The sequence below is a fragment of the Vicugna pacos genome, chromosome 1 (assembly GCF_048564905.1).
Source record: "Vicugna pacos chromosome 1, VicPac4, whole genome shotgun sequence".
Taxonomy (NCBI): Eukaryota; Metazoa; Chordata; class Mammalia; order Artiodactyla; family Camelidae; genus Vicugna; species Vicugna pacos.
In genome coordinates this window covers 73,093,489-73,114,964 of record NC_132987.1, presented here as the reverse complement: position 1 = coordinate 73,114,964, position 21,476 = coordinate 73,093,489, and the positions used below count along the sequence as shown (strand labels likewise).

The following is a 21,476-nucleotide window of genomic DNA, read 5'->3' as shown; positions in this document are numbered from 1 at the left end:
GTCAGTCTCCAGGGGGTGAGTCTCTCCTTTCTTAAGCATGCTCCCTGGCCTTAGGTTTTCCTTGCCCTCTACCTAGCTCTTACTCTAATTGTCCTCAATTCTAAAATTATCTTTCCTTCAATCTCCTACTTCTCCATCTCTCTTGTGAGAGTGACTGAAAACTTACTCATGGACCTTCCTCTAAGGCACTAGGAAGACAGCTCTCAGATCTGTACACTGTATGTACTCCAAAAAAAAAAAATGCAGATTTGCAGGCTTCATCTCAGATGACAAGTGCTAGGTAATGCCTAGGAATCTGTATTTTCGACAAGACATCTGGGTGATTTTCTTTTTTCTTCCTTTTTTTTTCAGTACAAAAAAAAGTTTGAGAAACTTAGTTCTACTTTAGGGCAATGTTTCCTAAACATTCCGGATGATAAGAATTATCTGAAGGTACTAGTTAAAAAATACAAGTTCTCAGCCCATCCCAGACCCGCTGAGTCAGTCTCTAAGGAAGGAATTCCAGCCTCTAAGGGAGGGGTCTGAAATTCAGTAAGTGCCCCCAGGTGGTTCTCATCAGTTTAATTAGGAAGCACAAGCAGGTATCTTTGGTGAAATTTCAGGCACCTGACCAATAGTCTAATGTAGGAGAGATTGTTTGGGACATGGAAGACAGTTGACCATATGATTTTACCTACAAACCAGTAAGGTCAGATGTGCCTTGTACCCATCTGAGTCAGCATTTGGTCATTACTAGCACAGTTCCAGTTGTTCCGCTGCAGCACTTTTGAAGGTTTGTGGATTCACGTTACAATTAAGACGCAGTTAAGTAAAAGTTTTAATTTTTTAAACATCTAGAATCTTAAAGTAAATGACACCAGAGGCATATCACATAAGTAAACACATTTAATAAACTGCACTGGGCTGCAAACCAGTAGTTTACTGAAAGAGGAATGCAAGTGCAAATCAAAATCATCCAGTTTACCAAATGTCCTCCTAAATACCCATCTCAAAAACATTTTTACCAATTCAATTAATCTAATTCAATGCAAAATTATTTCCATGTCCAACTTCTCCAGATAGTAAAATTGCATTCCTAACACTGAAAAAGAACATTTACTGGAATAAAGAACTATGTAATATTGTCATAAATCCTTGTCCAGTTATTAATTAACCTACTAATAATAAAATGGCACTTTTAATACAATATTTATATAACTAAATATGAAAATACCTATTAAGGTGTCATGAATTTTTAAAGAAAATTGTCAAAATGTTATATTAGTAATCTATAAATTGCTTTTCATGGTAAGAAAGAATTATTTCTGAAATAAGTCAAACTCAGTGGTTCTCAAAGTGTGGTCTTCAGATCACTTGCATCAAAATCACATCTTTTAAAATGTTTTTTCTCCTTGAGGTAAAGCTTCCATGTAAGTAAAATGCACAAATTTTAGTGTAACATTCAATGGGTTTTGATAAATGCATACACCTGTGTGACCTAACCCCTATCAAGGTACAGGATGCTATTATCATCAAAGAAGTTCTTTGACAACCCTTTCCAACCAATCCCTTCCCCTATTCTCACAGAGGCAGCCAGTATTCTCATTTTTTCCACCAGAGAACTTTATAATGTACTTAATTGAGAATTCTACTGCGTCGAGCTTTTTATTCAGCATGTTTTTGAAATTCATGTTGTAGTTGGTTCTTTTTTTACTGCTGAGTATGAATAACTGTGTGTGAATTTAAAACACAGTTTATTTATTTTTCTGTTGATGGATACCTGGACTGTTTCCATGTTTTGGTTACTATGAGTAAAGCTGCTACCAAAGAACTTTGTTGTATACAAACAATAAATGCTGGAAAGGGTGTGGAGAAAAGGGAACCCTCCTACACTGTTGGAGGGAATGTAGTTTGGTGCAGCCACTATGGAGGACAGTATGAAGGTTTCTTAAAAACTAAAACTAGAGTTCCCATATGTTCCAGCAATCCCTTTCCTGGGCATATATCTGGAGAAAACTCCAAATCGAAAAGACACACATACCCCAATGTTTATAGCAGCACAATTTACAGTAGGCAAGACAAGGAAGCAACCCAAATGTCTATGGACAGATGATTGGATAAAGAAGTTGTGGTGTACAGATACAATGGAATACTACTCAGCCATAAAAAGGAGTGAAATAATGTCATTGGCAGCAACATGGATGGACATAGAGATGATCGATCGTATTAAGTGAAGTAAGTCAGACAGAGAAAGACAAATATCATGTGATTTCACTTATATGTGGAATCTTAAAAAATGAGACAAATGAACTTATTTATAATACAGAAACAGACTCACAGACACAGAAAACGACTTTAATAACCAAAGGGGAAGGGGGGGAAGGGATAAATTAGGAATTTGGGATTATCAGATACAAACTACTATATATAGGTAAACAACAAAATCTAATGATATAGCACAGGGAACTATATATTCAAAGACTTGTAGTAACCTGTAATAAAAGAGTGTGTGAAAAAGAATACATATATATGTATGATTGAATCACTATGCTGTACAACAGAAACTAACACAACATTGTAAATCAACTAGACTTCAATTAAAAAAAAAAGAACATTGTTGTGTAAGTCTTTTTTGTGGACATAGTCTTTCATTTCTCTCAGGTAAATACCTAGGAGTGGAACTGCTTATCAACTGCAGTTTCACTCCAAGGTATTGATCCAAGAGAAATGAAAAACTGTATCTACAAAAAAGACTTATGTAAAGAACATTTATCACACTTTCCTGAGAGTGATAGTGCCATTTTGCACTTCCATCCACAATGGTAGAAGAGTTCTGGTTGCTGCACAGCCTCACCAACACTGGGCTTTGCCTGTCTATTAATTTTAGCCATGCTGGTAGGTATATAGTGGTATTCCATTATAGTTTAATTTGCACTTCCTAGATGACTGATAATACTGAATGCTTTTTTATGTGCATAATAAACCATTTGTAGAACTTCTTTTACCAGATTTTTAATTGGCTTGTATACCTTTTTGTTATTAATTTATAGGAAGTCTTTATATATTCTGAGTTATTTATATCTTCTGGATACTTGTCCTTTGAAATGTATTTTAAAATACTCTGTCCCATTATGTAGCTTGTCTATGCATTCTCTCAATTGTGTCTTTTGGTGAACAAAATTTCTTGATGAAGTATAACATCAATTTTTCTTATCAAATTTTTCTTCTATGATCATTTCTTTTTGTATCTCGTCCAAAATACCCTTATCAATCCTCAGGATATTCTCCTATCATTGCTTCTAGAAGATTTATAATTAATTATAAATTAATAATTATATTTAGGTCAATGATCCATATTATTTATGGCATGAGGAAGGGGTCAAAGTTCTTTTTTTCACCCATATGGACATTTAGTTGTTTCAACACCATTTGTTGAAAAGATGTCCTTTCTTCAGTGATATTTTTGTTAAAAATCAAATATCCATATAAGTGCAATTCCATTTCTAGGCTCTCTATTCTATTGCTCTCTATTCCGATCTATCCTTACAGTATTGCCACACAGTCTTGATTAAGCATGTGTTTATTTATTTTATTTTTCCCTTAATGGAGGCACTGAGGATTGAACCCAGGACCTTGTGCATGTCAAGTAAGCACTCTACCACTAAGCTATACTTCCACCCCTACAATATGTTTAAAATACAGATTCCTATACTCCACCCCAGACCTACTGAATCAAAAACATGAGAGGGAGTGTGCCAGGAATATGCAGTTCTAACAAGCTGCCTAGTTAATTCTCATATACCCCGAAGTTTGAGAAATATTACATCACTTTAACACTCCTTCTTCTAAAACTGATATAAACTGATGAGCTCACAAAGTAGGGTTCACATGGAAAGACCAGTGAACTTGGAAACAGGAAACCCGAACTCTACTTCTAAACTTGCTACTCAATACCTAGATTTCATTTTATTTACCATAACCTAGGGCCTAAGTTTCTTCATATGTAAAGCAAGAGGGTAGGTCTAGACTCAACCATTCAAGTATGGATTGAGTACTTACACTGCCTAAGAATTGCAGAAATAAGGATGAATACAGTCTAGAACAGGGCTGTCCAAAAAGACTCTGTTCAATGGAAACCACACTGTCCATGAAGTCACCACTTGTCACAGGCAGCTCTTAAGCGTTTGAAGCATGGCTAGTGAGATCATGGAATTAATTTTTAAATTTTATATATTTTAAGTAATTTAAATGGCCACTTTTGGCTAGAGGCTACTGTGTTGGACAGCACAGAGAATGGAAAAAATTAGTAAAAAGATGAATTAAAAGACTGGTTAATGCATGTCAACTTCCTGATTTTGGTACTGTCCTACAGTTATAAAAGATGCCACCTTTGGGGGAAGCTGGGTGAAGAACTCATAGACTCTATACTGTGTATCTCCTTTTGAGTCTATAATTATTTCAAAATAAAAAGGTTTTAAAAGTGACTTTAAAAATTGGTAACTGCTGGGGAGAGGGGATAGCCGAGTGGTAGAGTGCATGCCTATCATGCATGAGGTCCTGGGTTCAATCCCCAGTACCTCCACCAAAAATATAAATAAATAAACCTAATTACCTCCCCCTCAAAAAAAAAAAAAAAGAACTTCATTCCTCTTTATTAAAAAAAAATTGATAAGTGCTACCTTAAAGATTTATTAATAAATAAACAGGTTAAGAACAGAGCATCAAGCATGTTTCTTGTGGGACCCAAAGAAAACTAGGTCTTGGAGACTGTATACAGGATTTTGCCAAGTGGAGACGGACAGGGAAAATGATAGGAAGTAGAAGGAACAGCAGTTGCAAGAGCAGTGAAGTAAGAGCAGTCTGAGGACTGCACCAAGACTACACAAAACAAGGGAGGGAAGGAAAGAGACAGGAGGGGAGGGCAGGAAAGGAACTTGGCCCAGACTACAAAGGAATTTTCTGTGCCTAACACATTCATTGTATTCAGATTTTATCTTAAGATCAGTGGTTCTCAAATAGCAATCCACAGAAACTAGCATTGGTCTGAAGTAAAATGAAGCCCGCTGGTCTACAGTAAAATGAAAAAAAGGACAATGCCAGTTAGGATATTTACCTTTTTATTGACATACAACTTATATACAATAAGTCACTAACTTAAGTTCATTGCTCCATGCATTTTTATATATGAATACTCCCATGTAACCGCCACTCAGATCAAGATACAGAATATTACCAGCATCTGAAAAGGCTCTTTCGAGGTCCCTGCCACTGAATCCCTTGAAGTTTCTTTTAAAAATATATATTCAAAGAAGAATATATATTTCCAAAGAAGACATACAAATGACCAACAGGTGTCTGAAAAGATGCTCAACATCATTAAAACCACAACAAGATCTCACTTCACACCTGTTAGAATGGCCACTATCAAAAAGTCAAAAGATAAGTGTTGGCAAGGATGCAAAGAAAAGGGAATCCTTGTACACTGTTGGTGGAAACATAAATTGGTTACAGTCATTATGGAAAACAGCATGGAGGTTCCTCAAAAAATTAAAAATAGAACTACCATATGTTCCAGCAACCACACTTCTGGGTATATATCCAAAGGAAATAAAATCACAATCTTGAAAAAATATCTGTACTCTCATTTATTGCAGCATCATTCCCAGTAGCCAAGATATGGAAACAACCTAAGTGTCCATTTACATGAATGTTTGTAGCAGCAATGTCCATAATAGCTAAAGAGTTGGAACAAGCTAAATGTCCATCAAATGATGAATAAATAAAATGGAATAGCCACACAATGGAATATCACTCAGCAATAAAGAGACATAGTACTGATACATGCCACAGCATGGGTGATCCTTGAAAATATTACAGTAAGTGCAATAAGTCTGATCCAGAAGGTCCCATACTGTGACCTTTATATATTCCATTTATATGAAATGTCCATAACAGGCAAATCCATAGAGAAAGAAAGTAGATTGGTGGTTGCCAGGGGCTGAAGAGGATGGGGAATGACTGCCAATGAGGAAGAGGGGCATCTTTTGGGAATGATGAAATGTTCTAAAATGAGATTATGGTGATGGTTGCACAACTCTACAAATATACTAAAAACCACTGAATTACCCTTTAACTGGTAAACTTCATGGTATATGAATTATATCTCAATCAAGATCTTAAGGAAAAAAAGAAACTATTTGATAGAAGTCTCTTTGGGCAATTTGAAATTCTCTACCCATTCATCTTTTTCATCAGTTGATGTATCAGCTTTCTTTCAGCATACAATTTCAAAATTCTACTTTTCTGCCAATCATCGCCAGTTTCCCTAATATGGGGAAAATGTCAAGCCACCAGAAATAAATACTGGTATTTACTTAAGATTAAACTCAGTCTAACTGTTCAGTGGCAAGTTGTGTTTTCTTCCCACCAGGAGCAAATTAGTGGTAAAGGTTAATTTAATTTGTGTCTTTAGATACAATGAAGAGAAAAACCTAATTTCTTATCATAAAATTTTTAAGTTGGAGTTCAAGTATCCTAATTGAAAATATTTTATGGCACATTACTTTAACATTGTCCATGGGTTGAGGACAAATCTGTGTATTTAATTGTTTTGCTGCTGTTTAATGCATTCCTAAGTATTTTGCAATTATTTTAAATGTTTAAAAAAATGGCTACATAGATATGCAATTTTAAAATGTGTTTTATTTCTTCATATGGTATCTCTAGTAAATCCTTAGTCCTCTCCAATCAAAATGACTTACCCTCCTGAACTAGAACATGATCCATGGAAATTATAACATACCTAGTTTAAATTCCTGGTCTGGGTCACAGCCATTAAACCACTAGCCCATTGTATATTCTAACAAAAATGATCTCTATTTATTTTAATTGCCTTGCTTTAACAGTTTTTCCTTGTAATAAAAGTAATATATACCTAGAAAACAAAGCAAGGCATAAAGAAAAAAATTTAAACTATTTTCAATCACATCACTCAATAAGAACTCACAAGAATCCCTGCTAACATTTTTATGAGTTTCCTTATGGATATTTTTCTATACATATCCAATTTTTTACAAATATTAGGCCATAAGCAATGTTCTGCTTTTTATGTAAGGTGGGCATTTCTCCATGTCATTAGATATTCAAAATTGTGATTACAGAATTTATGTTTAATATCTTAAATATATGTACTGTATCATCTTATTAGTACTTTGAGGCATCTTTGCTCTCTGAATTTTGCTAGATGAGCTACTATTTGCATTCATCTTCTCCAGCATTTTAGGTTAATAACTCTCTACTGGGATGTTCTGTCACCTGGTCTACCTGGTTTAACTCATTAAATATTGAAATCTGGCATACTTGTATCATAGTGAAGAATAGCACAGGGGTGCTTTCCACACACAAAAGAATCCCTCCTCTATGTGTGTGGTTTCCGTAGCTGCTCTCCATCTCTGTGGGACCTTGAGAAGCTGTCTGAGTATGCTGTGTAGTCTTCTGTGTTGCGTAACTGCTCTCAGAGGTTCTAATTTCCCTTGCCAGTAAGGAAATATGACATCCTTTAACAGTGTCCTTTGGCTCCTTCCTGTCAATCACAGCACCATCATGCTTGGTGCAGTCAGTCATGGAGGTTTCATATATGCCAACCTTGAGACGCCATGACATATAAAAGAACATGAAATAACAAAGACCTGCTTCCATTGTGAAGATGAGTCAAACTACATCTCGAGAAAAAGAAATCAGCCAAAGGCATAGTAATTTGCTGAACACAGTTTACATTTTTTATTTTTAAGCTACACAAATGAACTGTTTGTAAAAAAATAATTATTTTATTGAGATATAATTGGCATATAACAGTTTCAGGTGTACAACATAATGATTTGCTATTTGTATATACAGCAAAATGTTTACCACAATAAGTCTAGTTAACATCCATCATGACACATAGTTACAATCTTTTTCTTGTGACAAGAACTTTTGATATCTGCTGTCTAAGCAACTTTCAAATATTCAATACAGTATTATTTCAAAACTCATTTCTGAAGAGTATAGAAATGCTTAAGTTAAATGGAAAAGTTACTAAGCTCTATAATCACACTCTTCAAGAATAACCACTGTAAACAGTTGGAATTTTTTAGACCTTTTCCTTGCTCTTGGCCATACAAACTACAAATTCTTCTGGCTTAGAAACTATATCATAATTTAATTCAAAGAGAATTCCATGCTTTAAAGCTTTTTCATAAAAACTCAGTTGTAAAAACAATCCCTGCTCTTTGTAAAAATTTGAAACAATATAGATGTACATGAAGTACTAATGCCCCTCTGCTTTTAACAGTCTGGTGGTATCAACTGTAGATATTTTTTCTATGTATGTCCAAGCAATTACTTATGTACATACTAGTAACTGTTATACTGAAAGAGCAGGATACATAAAATGCAAATAGTATAAAACACCTTCCAGTCCCAGTTCAAATCTCCTCTGTAGGGTGATCTTGCTCCTTGGATAAAGTTTAAGGCATATCCCATGACTTTACTGATCACAATTACATATTAAAAATCCTCTAGTCATTTCTTGTCACAAAACAAACCATTGGGAATACATCAGTACAGTCCCTTTAATGTGGGTAATGCCTCCCACCACCCAATCTCTTGCACTCTCTCCCCACCCTCCAACTTCTGCCTCTGTTCTTACAGCTCCAAGTTCTTTCTGCTGAGGAGCCCTTGCCCCTGTCAGAAAGGCCTGTGGCACAGTGCCCAGACCAGCCCCCTCCTGAAGGAATGTGGAGTCACATCTGGTCCACAGAAACACATACCTCTCCAATGCAACAACTCCTAGAAATTTACCAAAGTATATCCATGCATGTGCCAAAAGACATTTATTCAGGGATACACAAGTAGCAAAAGACAAGGAAAGGCTCATCAAAAGGAGACTGATTAAATATGTCATAGTATTATGTTGATCCACCTGAAATTGCTCAAATTTGTTATTTTCTGCCTCTAGAAACTGTAATTTCAAATGTGACAATGAGTGTGTATATGTCCATGAATGACTGAAAAATTGTGCTGAACACTGGAATTTGACACAACACTGTAAAATGATTATGAATCAATAAAAAATGTAAAAAAAAAAAAAGAAACTGTAATTTCAGATGGTTCAATCTAATAGCTTTATCCATACAAAGCAGTTATATGCACTGATAGTCAAATATATAAATTTATTTATTTATTTATTCATTCATTCATTCATTTGTTATAGGCCGTTTTGTGTCTTCCCCAAATACACATGTTGAAGTCCTAACCCCCAATACTTCAGAATGTGACTGTATTTGAGAATGGGATCTTTATAGATGTAATTAAGTTAACATGGGGTCATTAAGGTGGGCTCAAATCCAATATGACTGGTGCCCTTATAAGAAAAGGAGATTAGAACATAGACCAAACAGACATAGGGACAACCACATGAGGACACAGTGGGAAAGCAACCATCTAAAAGCCAAGAAGAAGCTTCAGAAGAAACTAAACCTGCTGACACCTTGATCTTAGACTGAGCCTCCAGAACTGTAAGAAAATTAATTTTTCTGTTTAAGCCATCCAGTCTGGGTATTTTGTTACAGCAGCCCTAGTAAACACATATAAACATATATATATACATATTTATACACACACACATATGTACAGTACTATGTAGGCAATATATTACAAGTTTACTTATAACATACATACACACACACACATGAATATATGTAATACATACCTGTAACATATATATACGCATACACACATGTATATTCATATACACATACATATTCATATACATATGTGTGTATGTGTATATATGTTACAAGTAAACTTGTAATATAATACTTATCCTTTGGGATGGGGAGAACATGTTAATAACTGCACAGAATTTCTCTGGAAGGATTGCCTTTCAGGAGGGGAAATGGGGAACAGGGTACAAGGGAGACATACTGTATATCATCATATGCAATTTTAATTTTGCCACATGTACACATTATGAATTAATCTTTGTCTTTCTAATAAATGCATTTAAGACTGTATTTCCTCAAGGTACAAGTTGGTCCACAGCCCATAGATTTTGATATGTAATATTTTCAATAGTTATTAATTTCTAAATAGTATACAGTTTCAGTTACATTTTACAATCATTTTTATATTTTTTAATTTTTTTGAACTTTATTATAGTTGGGGGGTAATTAGGTTTATTTATTTATTTAACTTTTAACAGAGGTACTGGGAATTGAACCTAGAACCTCATGCATGCTAAGTAAATCACTTTTTAAATGCTATACTGAAAAACAAAAAGTAAACATTACCCCAACCCTGTCCCTTTTTTGGAGGAGGAAAATTAATGTCTCCATTACCACCTATTCAGTTCCACCCTTTCCAGTTGGTAGTCAATTTGACACCAAATTTCTTTATCTTTCTACAAAGTTATTTACATGTACATATAATTACATGCACATAAATTTATAAAAATGGAGCCATGTCTATGTCACTCTGAAATATGCTTAGTTTTTACTTAGAAATAATTATTGACATCTTTTCAGGTAAGTACATATCAATTTAACTTATTCTTTTTAATACCTGCATAGCATTATGCAGCATGGATGAGCCATAATTTATTTGTTTCCCATTGATGAATACCCCTTTTACCCCTCTTCCTTTTTTTATTTCTGGGACTTTTTGTTTGTTTTGCTATTAAAAACAATGCTGACAAAAAAGGGCTGCGATCAACATCTCTCTTTTTTTCCCAGTTGAAAGCAACAAAAAATATCTTATTATTGCTTAACTTTCATCTTCTTGATGACTGGTGGGGCTGAATACCCTTTCACATGTTATGAATCATTTGTATTTCTTTTTCTGTTGTCTTTATTATCTTGACTTTTTCTTTCTTATAATTTCGACTTTTATATCCTCTTCAAACGCAGTTAAAGTAAAAAGTTTTCCTAGTATCATAGCAGTTTTATTTCTTCTTTTTTGGTTCCCTTTTTTTTGTTAATTGTGTGCATGTGTGTGTGTGAACTGTTTCCTTGCAACATGACTGGCAATAAATAATTTTCAATTTTCAGAATTTGAGACTTTGTTCGTAGCCCTCTTACATGATATATTTTTGTTAAGTGTTATATGGGTATTTAAGAAGAGTGTATTTTTAGCTCCTTAGGTATAAAGTTTTATCAACTATTTTTAAAAGAAATGTTTGTTGTCTGGAATTAAACTTTGAAAACAAATTATTATGCATTTTCTTCCATTCAACATTTGCCTGGAGTGTGTATGTGTGTATTTTATTTTTAACCTTTCTGCATTATTTTGTTTATATTTGTCTAAAATAACACGTATCTGGAGATTTGTTTCTACACAATTTAAAAGCTTTGTTTTTAAAAATGAGAATGTATTACAGTCACATTTATTTTAACTATTGCTATATTTGGTCATACTTTGCTCTTTCTCTCTTCCCTCCTCCACTGTTTTTACTTTTCCTTGGCTGATGTTTTGTTTCTCTCTATTTTCCTCAGAGTTTTTTTCCTCTTATATCTACTCTATTCATAAATAACCTTAACAATTTTAAGAAACACAGTGAAGTGGACATTTGTTCGATATTTTCTCCTGTCCACCTCATGAAGTTCCCCTCCCCAGCACAGCCCCTGTGCTTCAGTAAATGGGCCCTAGTAGGTCTTGGCAAATGGTTTTTTTCTGACCACAGTGATTGGTCTCAGACTGGCCCAGTTAAAGCAAAACTCAGGACTTTTCTTTGACAATGTGGGTTCCCAATTTAAAGAGAGAGCATGTAACTCCAAATACTTGCAGGCATCTTGCAAAAGAGGGAAGTCAGTCTGACGATAAAACTGACACACAAAGAAAAGCAAAGCTGACAGGACAATGCTAAGAGAATAGGAATCACATCCCAGTAACTTAAAATATAGTAATATTAAATTTAAATACATTTTTTTTCAATTAAAAACAGTATCTATGGTCTCCTCCTCTACAACTACAGAAGCTGAACATGCTCTAATTCTTACCACCAACTGTCCACCATCCCCCTCTGCCTGGGATTCACTGAAATTGTGCAGAATTTTAGCTCTGGGGTGTTAGTTCTCCTCCTAGATACATATTTCATGTCCAACAGCTCATAATTTTCTTCTCTGTTCTTTTGTACCACATTTTGGAAGAACTCCTTGGCCTGATCTTCTAGCTCATAATTAGTCATCTATGACAACCACGCTGCCTGCTATTGAAGTTTTCATTTCAGAAAATATGTTTTCAATTTCTAAAAACCTTCTTATTCTTGTTTCTTTTTAATAGCACTCCATTGCTATTTTATGGAAGTTATATTCTCTAAAATCTTTGAGGATATTTTTGAAGATCAAATATTATATTTTATCTATTACATTCAATTTGTTTCCTCAAAGATCAATTTCTCTATTTGTTCAGCTTTGTGTCCCTCTTTCATCCTGCTGATTTTCCTGAAATATTCAGCGGGTCTCGGTTAGCCAAACTGGTAGCTAAAGTTGGTTTTCCCAGCACAGTGATTCTCAAGTCTGGATATGCTGTAGAAATCACCTTTCTAAAAAAAGCTCCCTAGGTGATTTTAATGTGCATCCACCACTAAGAACCACTGCTTTAACATATGTGGATATCACTCTTATCTAGTAGCTTAGCCCATTAAGAAAACACTATAATTAGCTATTTTAATTAGTCCTAGTACAGCTGTTCTAAAGTCCAGCTGTTTCGATCACTGTTACCATCTGAATGCATCTCCTTCAAAATTCATATGTTGAAATCCTAATCCCTAAGGTGATAGTTTAAGGAAGTGGGACCTTTGGGAGATGATTAAGTCATGAGGGCAGAACTCGCATGAATGGGATTGGTGCCCTTATAAAAGAAGGCCCAGAGAGCTTGCTTGCCCCTTGCACCACATGAGGATGCAGCAAGAAAACAGACAGTCTGCAGCTCGGAAGAAGCCTTCACCAGAACCCAACAGTGCTGGCACCCTGATCGGGACTTCTAGCCTCCAGAACTGTGAGAAATAAATTTCCGTTGTGCCACCCAGTCTATGGTACTTTGTTATAGCAACCAAAATGGATAACTGAGATAACCAACTCAACTTTTCAGTCTCTGAGCTTTAGGGTCTTCTGGAATTGTGTTGAGAAAACTCACCTTTTTAGTGTTTCCCCTGTACTGGGTTGCAGATTTCTCCATATTGTAAGGTTTTCCATCAACCTGATCCTTAATGCTTTTCATTTTTCATAAAGCCCTCAATGTTTCAGATCTTTAGATGATACCTTTCCCAGCTTTTCAAACTAACAAGGATATGTCCTTACTCTCCCATTTTTAAATTCTTTTTGTTACTGAACTAGATTTTTTTTCATTATACAAATTAAACATCCTTATATTACTTACATTATTCTGAAGGATTTAAGTTGTAAAAGTAGTCTTCCCCTATCAACTGTCCTCCTCAAACTCCCTAACACTACTGAAGTGGTCACAGCTATGTTCCTGTTCTTCCCTTTCCACACTCTAGTCCTTGGAAGTGAATATTAAGTCTAGCCCACGCTCAAGGAGAGGGGCATTAATCTCCAACTCTTGGAGAAAGGAATATCTAAATACACATTTTCTAGAATTCTTCTGCAAAGACTTGTCTCCTCTCCTCCATTTATTTATTCAGTCACTTATATCATTATGGACTCACAATATTTATTTCATTCTTTTTAATGCTGTATTTATTATTCAAATTATTCAAGCTTTGGCCACTGGGTGCTCTGGTGTCCTTTTCACATGCCCCTCACCTTCCCCCACCCCTGCTTTTTAGTACTTCCTTACTTTTTGGCACTGCAAGATGCTCCAGACTCATCTTGTGACATACATATTCTATTGGTTCTGTTTCTCTGGAAAACCATGACTAATATCATGAGTAATCAATGAGTATGTTGATGAAGGAATGAGTCTGACAGGGGCAAAGTAAAGAAATTTTTTTTTAAGTTCCTAAAGTGATTCTGGGGCACAGCCACTGTTATCAGTAATACAGACCCTCTCAAGGCCCTCCATATTCTTCACTTCACATGAATGAATGAATGGTAGAGTGGTATGGGACTAGCCTTAGATATCAGACCAAGGATCAAATCTCAAAGTTGACATTTACCAGCTATTTGGTTTTAAAGTAAGTATTCCTTGAAGTCTTAGCATCCTCACATTTAAAACTGGGAGATGATCACTAACCCCTCAAAGAACTGTTACGAGTTTACATGATAATACATTTAATGGATCAAAGTTTCTGGTACATAGCAAGAGCTCAATACATGTTTGCTGCCTTTCTTCCATTTCACCCCTCCTCCTCCCCCAATTCACTGGGACGATGAAGGTCATCTGGTTCGAGTTCTTTAACTGGATCCTGCATTTACCATAACAGACCTCTGTCTATACATCTATCCTTTCAGCTTACCAGAACATCCTAAAGCTAACTCCATCATCTGTAGACAGGAATTCTATTCTTGATCCTTTCCTCTTTAGCACTTTATTTCCTCCTTAACTATTTCTCTCTTGCTTCCAAAACACAAAGAGTTTCCTCATATTGAACAAGAATTTACTGTCTTTTCTGTCTATCATTCTGTTTCTGTCCTCCTGTTCCTGTGAAATGTCTCACCTTTCCTTCACTGGCCAATCCCTCCTAAACCCATGGCAGTATGCCTTTTGATCACTCCTGTCAGCTGAAAATGCTTTCTTAGAGACTGGGGACTAGTTTTCACCAGACCAAAGGTCTTTTCTGTCTTCCTTCTCCTCTCTGCAGGATGTGAGGCTGCTAATCTCTCCCTTTTCTTGAAATTCTCTCTCCCAGGCTGTCTTCCTCTCCTCCAATTGTGCATCATCTTTCTCTAACAGGAATCCTTGTCTTTCTCTCACTTTGACTTCCAAGGCTGAATGCTTTTTTCTATTTGCTTTCTCCTTACAAAATTTCAAGTTGTTTCTTTGTAAGGGCTGTTAATGTTTTTACAATAAAGCTATCTTTCAACACTGCTCTTGTTTCAAATCCCTGGTTAGGCAAAGCTCTTTTCAGAATCATTCATTTCCAAACCAATGAACAAGTCTGTCTGCAACATGTTAAATGGCCTTGAGTCTTAAGAGACCTGCTTCCAATTTCTCCCATTTTATCATTGACACCAAAACTTTAATCTGGCTCTAAACCCCAAAATAATCTTCAGATCTTTTCACTGAATCCTATCAATTTTTTTCCCCACAATGTTCATCTCCTCATGTTTGTTACTACCACCTTAGATGAGTCCCCATTTTACACATGTCTGGCTCTTAATAGTCTTTTGCTCCTAGTCTTTTCCCTATCCTTCAATGGTTCTGCACTCCAGTATCTCAGTAACCCTTCTATTGCATGGTATCCATCAAGTGCTTCTCCTGCTCCAGAATCGACAGTACCATTTTCCAAGATCTACTGTATCAAATCCAGACTCCTGGATCCTAGCTCTCATGACTCTGCCTGACTCTACCTTTGTCACTGACCGGTCTCACTCATCCACTTCCCCCTAGTACAGCACACATAGGAGCAGGGCTAAATAGCAAATCATGTCATCTACTCTTCCTTCCTCTCTCTCCAATTCAGAAAAACTCTTCCCAGTGCTTCTTATCAGCTAGTGTATTTCTTGCTAAGTCTGTGTATTTTCCCCCTGAAATAATCTTTCCACTTTGCTCTGCTTATCTAAATCCTATTAAACTCTTCAAAGCCAAGTACAAGTCTGTCCTCCTCTAGGAAACCTTCCCTAATATTTCCAGCTTACACTTTCTACCTTCATTCTGGACTCTATCACTCCAACTTCTTAGCCATCTTGTTACAAAAAACATATTGTTTCCCTCACATATTATTAACCTCTCCTTCCCTATTAGTGCTTTTACGTTAAAATATATTATTCCTTTTTTCCATTTAAAAGACCCAGAATTTTTTTCTTTCTTTTTCTGACCTTGCCACAGCTTCTTAGGTGTTCCCATTCTTTTCTCCCTCCCTACCGTCAGGCTCCTTGAACAGGTAATTTATACCCACTGCCCTTTCTTTCTCACTTCCATTCACTCTTGCATATGCTCTACCACTAAGCTATACCCTCCCCCACCCCTTCACTCTTCAACTCCCTGTTACCTCGTTTTTATTCCTAAAACTGCTTACATCAAGCTCACCAAAAGATCTCCACCCTGCCAGATCCCATGAACTCTGTAGGAAATACCTTATTTGGGGGCTTCTGGCAGCAATACCTCGCTTTTCCTTTGGTGAGCTTCTCTGCCTCACTCCTGGGATCTGACAGGACCATCAAACATGGGCTCACCTCTGAGGTGGGCACAGGGCTGACCCTAAGACTCTGTGCACAAGGAGGAAAACTGTCATTGGCCAAGTTAGCCCCACAGATCATGTGATCCTAGAAGCTGCTTTCTGTGGTCTTCCCAAGGCTTTATCATTCTACATTTCTTCACTTCTGTGAGTTTACCCAGGACCTACCCATCAACTGCCCTGTCTGCTTACATTAGTCAGAGGCAATTTCTGTTGCTCATAACCAAAGCAAAATGGGTCCTGCAAGTGGAGTAGAGGTAGAAGTGGTACCTCTCACGGTTACACTACAAATTTCTTCTCCCTGTCCCCTTCACTATGGCTTCTGCTGCTTAAGAAACTACATTAGCTAAGGGGAGAATGCTTTTGCCAAGGGATCCTACAACGACTTAATTAATTTGGAGGGAATGATGTCTGGGGCTCTTCATGCAGCCAGGCAACAGATAAAAGGGAAGTACAAGGACCAGAGATGGGAGCTGGGAGAACCCTGGGGCACCTCTTTTTCCTAAATAGCACTGCAGTTACTTACTACTGCTCCGCTACACAGACAAGACCTGCAAGGGCTCAGACCTCTCAGGAATAAGTTTGCAAACCACATGTGTCTGACTCCAAAGTCCACGCATACCACTCTCTACTGATGTCCATCCACCTGCAGCTCCTTAATCAAGACATGCCATCTCTCGTGGCCATACCTTTGTACCTGTTACTCCATTTGGAATGCTCATATCAACCTTCTAACTGGGAACTTCTAATTATCCTCTTTGCAACCTTCTCTGATCCTTGGAAGTTAGTCCCAAACATTCTGACATAATACATACTCCACCGTGTCTTAACATGAAGTACACTCTATATGCTTATTAGCTTCTCCCACTAGCCTGTAAGGTTCTAAATGGTAGAAGCTACATCTTCCAAATTTCTATCCTCAACAATTAGTACTGAGTATGGCGGTAATAAATGTCTATTGAAAGAATATCTGATCTTCCTTAATTTCCAATGTTATTAATCATTGCATCATCAATTTTGAGTACTTATGTTTAAATTAGTTAATGAATAATGTATTTAATCCTTTAATTGTTTGATATGATGTTCTCCAATTCTCCTAAGAAGTCTAAAAACTTTTAAGACCTGAGTTCACACCATTTACTACTTTCATATTCTCTTTAGCACCTAAGAGTAATGGGCACATGGTAAATATTCAATAAATTCTTGATGAACTGAATTAAAAACACAGTATTAGCACATTAATGGGAGCAACTTTTCATGCCCTACTGATCTAATTAAAAGATCTGGCCTTCTGAAGTAGTGCAATTGTACCCATACGGAAAATTTAATGAGAAAAAGAAAAATTATCTAATTGGACAGTTAACAGTTTTTCTCTTAGAGTTCCACAAATATTTTATGGATAACTAGAGTCAACTTCTAGAGCTCAGAGTAAAAGACTCAAGGTATATATCTCCATGCATACTGGCAGGAAGATTACATGTTTAAGGGGTCTATCACAATCATAATTACTTAAATTCCACTAATCCTTAACAAGTCCATAATAGGGGTATAGGACAAAGAATTTAATAGCAAAAGCAGTTAATGCCAAATCAACCTATGCTAAAGATGTATATGGCTATTCTTGCATAATCTATAACAAAACAGACATTTACCCATTCAACATTTTTGCAGTGCCTACTAATGACAACTGCTATATTAGGTCCCAGAAATACAACGATGAAGAAAACACAGTTCCTATGTTGGTGGGGTTCTAGCTCCACCATGTTGCAATGGTGTTTAAGAGTACAATTAAATGGTACCTCCTGGAGTTGCTCAAACATGGATGCTCTGGGTAGCAGCCTGGTGGAGAAGGTGGATAAACACATACTTAAAGGCAATGTGTGTTAACAGAGAAATAAGTACAAGCTGTTATGGGGCCACAGAAGAGAAAACAATTAACCTACTGAAGAAATCAGGAAAAGATATGGAAGAAACTGACATCCATACAAGAATTCAATGTGAATTAAGGTATGAGGAAGCTACCCAGACAGAAACATCTGGGATGGACTCTAACCTGAAACTACAGTTGCAAGCAGAGTTGGAGGGTTTCAAAGCAAACCAATTCAATCCAAAGCAAACTGTTGCAGAAGAGCAAAAAACAAAATACTCTTGGCCATTAAGTTTGAGAATGAAACACATATCCAAAAGAAGTTAAACTACCACATGTTGTAAGCATAAAGGGAGTCTGTTAAACAATATATAGAATGAAAGTTCAAAGGAAGCCAATCACTAAGAGAGAGAGCTGTCCAGGAAAACCTTAATTACAGCAGAACTGGAAATACTACTGATGGGGAGAGGGAGTACAGGGAGGGGCATCCACATGCTTAGGAAGACCAATGTCATTAGCAAAAGCAGGAACCTGAACTGCCTATGTGTGGGACCACAGGGAGGTTCATGTTGGGAAGCAGTTGGGGGGAAGTTGGACACGTTGAGTGAAGGCCTAATTTAGAAGAGCCTGGAACACAAGCGTGGTAGATTGGACATTATTCTAGACACATAGCAAGTAGTTCTCAACACACTGCTGAGTAAAAACACCTAGGGAGCTTTAAAAAGTACACCTGTGCTGAGGTTCACCCCATATCAAAAGTAAGAGAATCTCTGGGGGGAGCAGCCTGGGCATTAACATGTGAAAGCACTAAGATGATTCTACCGAACAGCTGAACTGTGAACAGTCGTGATGGAGACTCAAGGGGTTAAGAAGACAGAAAGGGAAGGCATGGCAGATATGGTTAAGACTAAAACTTGATAAACCCTGTTTATAAGCAACAGTTTTGAGCTGACTGCCTATTGAAGCTTATCTTCTAACCTGAGTTAAACATTGTTTTCTTAGTGTTTCTTTTCCTTTGTTGACAATGCCAAACTCTGAAAATAGGAAAACAGCCCATTAATTTCTCTTGTGTGACTGTTTCACCATACAGCTCACAACTTCAGAATTTTATTCCATGATGTCCCACAAACAACTAACATAAAAAGCAATCATTTCAATCCTATGCTGCCCTTATATCTCTGCAATGAGGTGCTTTTATAGTAAGGAATGTTCTAGGCTGCATTCACGTTTGGATTTTATAAAACTTCTCTTTTAAATAAGAGAGAATGTAATATCTATGTGTATAAAATTGCTTGTACTAGAGCAAAATGTAAGATTAAGTAGTCATTCTTTACACTCTTCCTGCGATAGGATTCTGTTCCTAGTTTCAGATGATTACAAAGTATTTTGCTTATTTTGTAACAAATTATCAAAAACTTTTACAGTACTTCACAAATAAAGGGAAACAACAAATGTATCCCATACAGCAACTCTGTACTACATCAAAGTGTCCTGTGTAGGAAGAAAAAGTCATCAAGGTGATTATAAAGTTTGACAGCCTGTTGATCCTTCTAAAAGCAGGTTTGCTTGTCTGCTTGTTTTTTTGTTTTGTTTTGTTTTCTTTTGTTTTTTACGAAAAAGCAAGGTACAAAATATGCTTCAGAATCCATGTTACTCACGGAAGGGTTTATTCAAGAAATATGCATTTTGTTTATAAGTAAGCAACTGTCTTTGTTATGCAAACTTCAGTTACCCACAACTGTCTTGTTTTGTGTGGCGTTAAGTCAACATATCTACTTAATAGTAAAAATGGCAGGAGAACATAAGTTGGAAGTCTATAGCTAGGATCCCACGTGTAGGTTTATTCCCAGATAAAGTTAATAAATTCGAAGGACCGTATCTCAGTGTAACCATAGTGAGGGGGAGTGGGGAAGGGGAAGAGGGGGCAATGAGTATAAGAGAACTCAACAATCACAGTGTTAAACAGGAGTCCAAAAATATTTCCTCATAAACATGGAACTAGATTTCAAGAGTTGGCCATTCGCTTGTATCGCTCCTATTCAGAAAGGAAAAGAAAGGCTTCTAAAAAGAAGACGAAAGCCTAACTCTCCGACATAGGGGTTAGAGTTAAAAAGCAAGTCACTGGAGTCTGACCAGTGGGTCCGAAGGAAATTCGGAGGGCAAGGAAAGAAGAGGAGATGAAGGAGACAGGAAAAGGTGAAGGTGGCGGGCAAAGGCCATCCGGTGTGAACCTGGATGCCCAGCTCTTTATGCCCCGGGCAGCGTGGAGGCTCACTCGCTCCGCGGGCATCGGGGGGTCGGGACGCGGCGCGAGCCCCCCACGGGCCTGGCACCAGGGGGCGCGGGGCGTCTGGAGGTCGGGGAAAGAGGGGTGCGCGCACCTTCCGCGCTCGCGCCCCACCGGGCTCCGTGCGCAGGGGTCCCCAGGAAGAAGGCACACTTTGCGCAGCCCTTGCCTCCGGGTGCAGGGAGGGGGTGGGTGGAGCAGAGCCCGGGGCCGCCCCCCGGAGCCGCCCCCGCAGCCCCGGCCCCGGCCCCCGGCCCTGTCTGTCAGCGGCCCCCTCCCGCAGTCACTCACCCGCGGGCTGCGTGGTCTTGGCCGCGGCGGCGGCGGCGGCGGTGGCGGCGGCGACCCCCGCCTGGGTCATGATCTCAGGCGGGTACGGCAGGGGTGTCCGACCACCCGGGCGAATCTCTCCGTCCGCGGCCGCCGCCTGCTCCTCTGGGGCTGGGGGAGCGCGGGCCCAAGCCCTCCTCTCCCCCCGCCCCCGCCGCCTCTTCTTGCGGCCACCGCCGCCGCTGCGAGCTCTAGCCCTCAAGGCCGGAGACCCGGCGGCAGCGCGGCCTCAACTTTCCCAGCCCCCCTCCCCCCGCCCCTCCCCGTCCCTCACCACCCCTCCCGCGGCCGCCGCTGGGCAAGCGAACAGCCTACCCTGGGTGCGCTGCGGTCCCGCCCCTGCCATTCAGCCCACCAACCCGGACCCGGGGAGGCTGCCATGCTAGCCAATCAGGACCCGAGACGCTGTTGAGCTAGGCTAGAGGGCGGGAGGAGGTGGAGGGAAAACCGAAGAGCGAACGGGCCTCGGGCGGCCCAATGAGGAGGGCCGGGGGGCGGAGGTGTGCAAGTTGGGTTGAAGGAACAGGAAATATTCTTAAAGGTAGAATGATGGGCAGGACGGAAAGCCAGTAGGTGAATGGGAAAGAGGTGGGCCTGGTTCCTTAAAGGGGACGCCTTGAGAATCTAGCAAAAGAGGTGTTTTAAGAAACTTCTTTGTATCCTGTTTTCTGTTCTGT

General features: G+C 38.2%; 1 protein-coding gene across 1 annotated transcript in view; it reads right to left on the bottom strand.

Annotated features, from left to right (window-relative positions):
* The window catches only part of USF3 (upstream transcription factor family member 3), a 45,536-nt gene extending 24,503 nt beyond the window's left edge, over positions 1 to 21,033 (bottom strand). Inside the window, exon 1 of the mRNA XM_072965044.1 lies at positions 20,761 to 21,033. The gene's annotated coding sequence lies outside the window, so the exon portion shown is untranslated. The remainder of the gene's footprint in view (positions 1 to 20,760) is intronic.
* Positions 21,034 to 21,476: the final 443 nt, after the last annotated feature.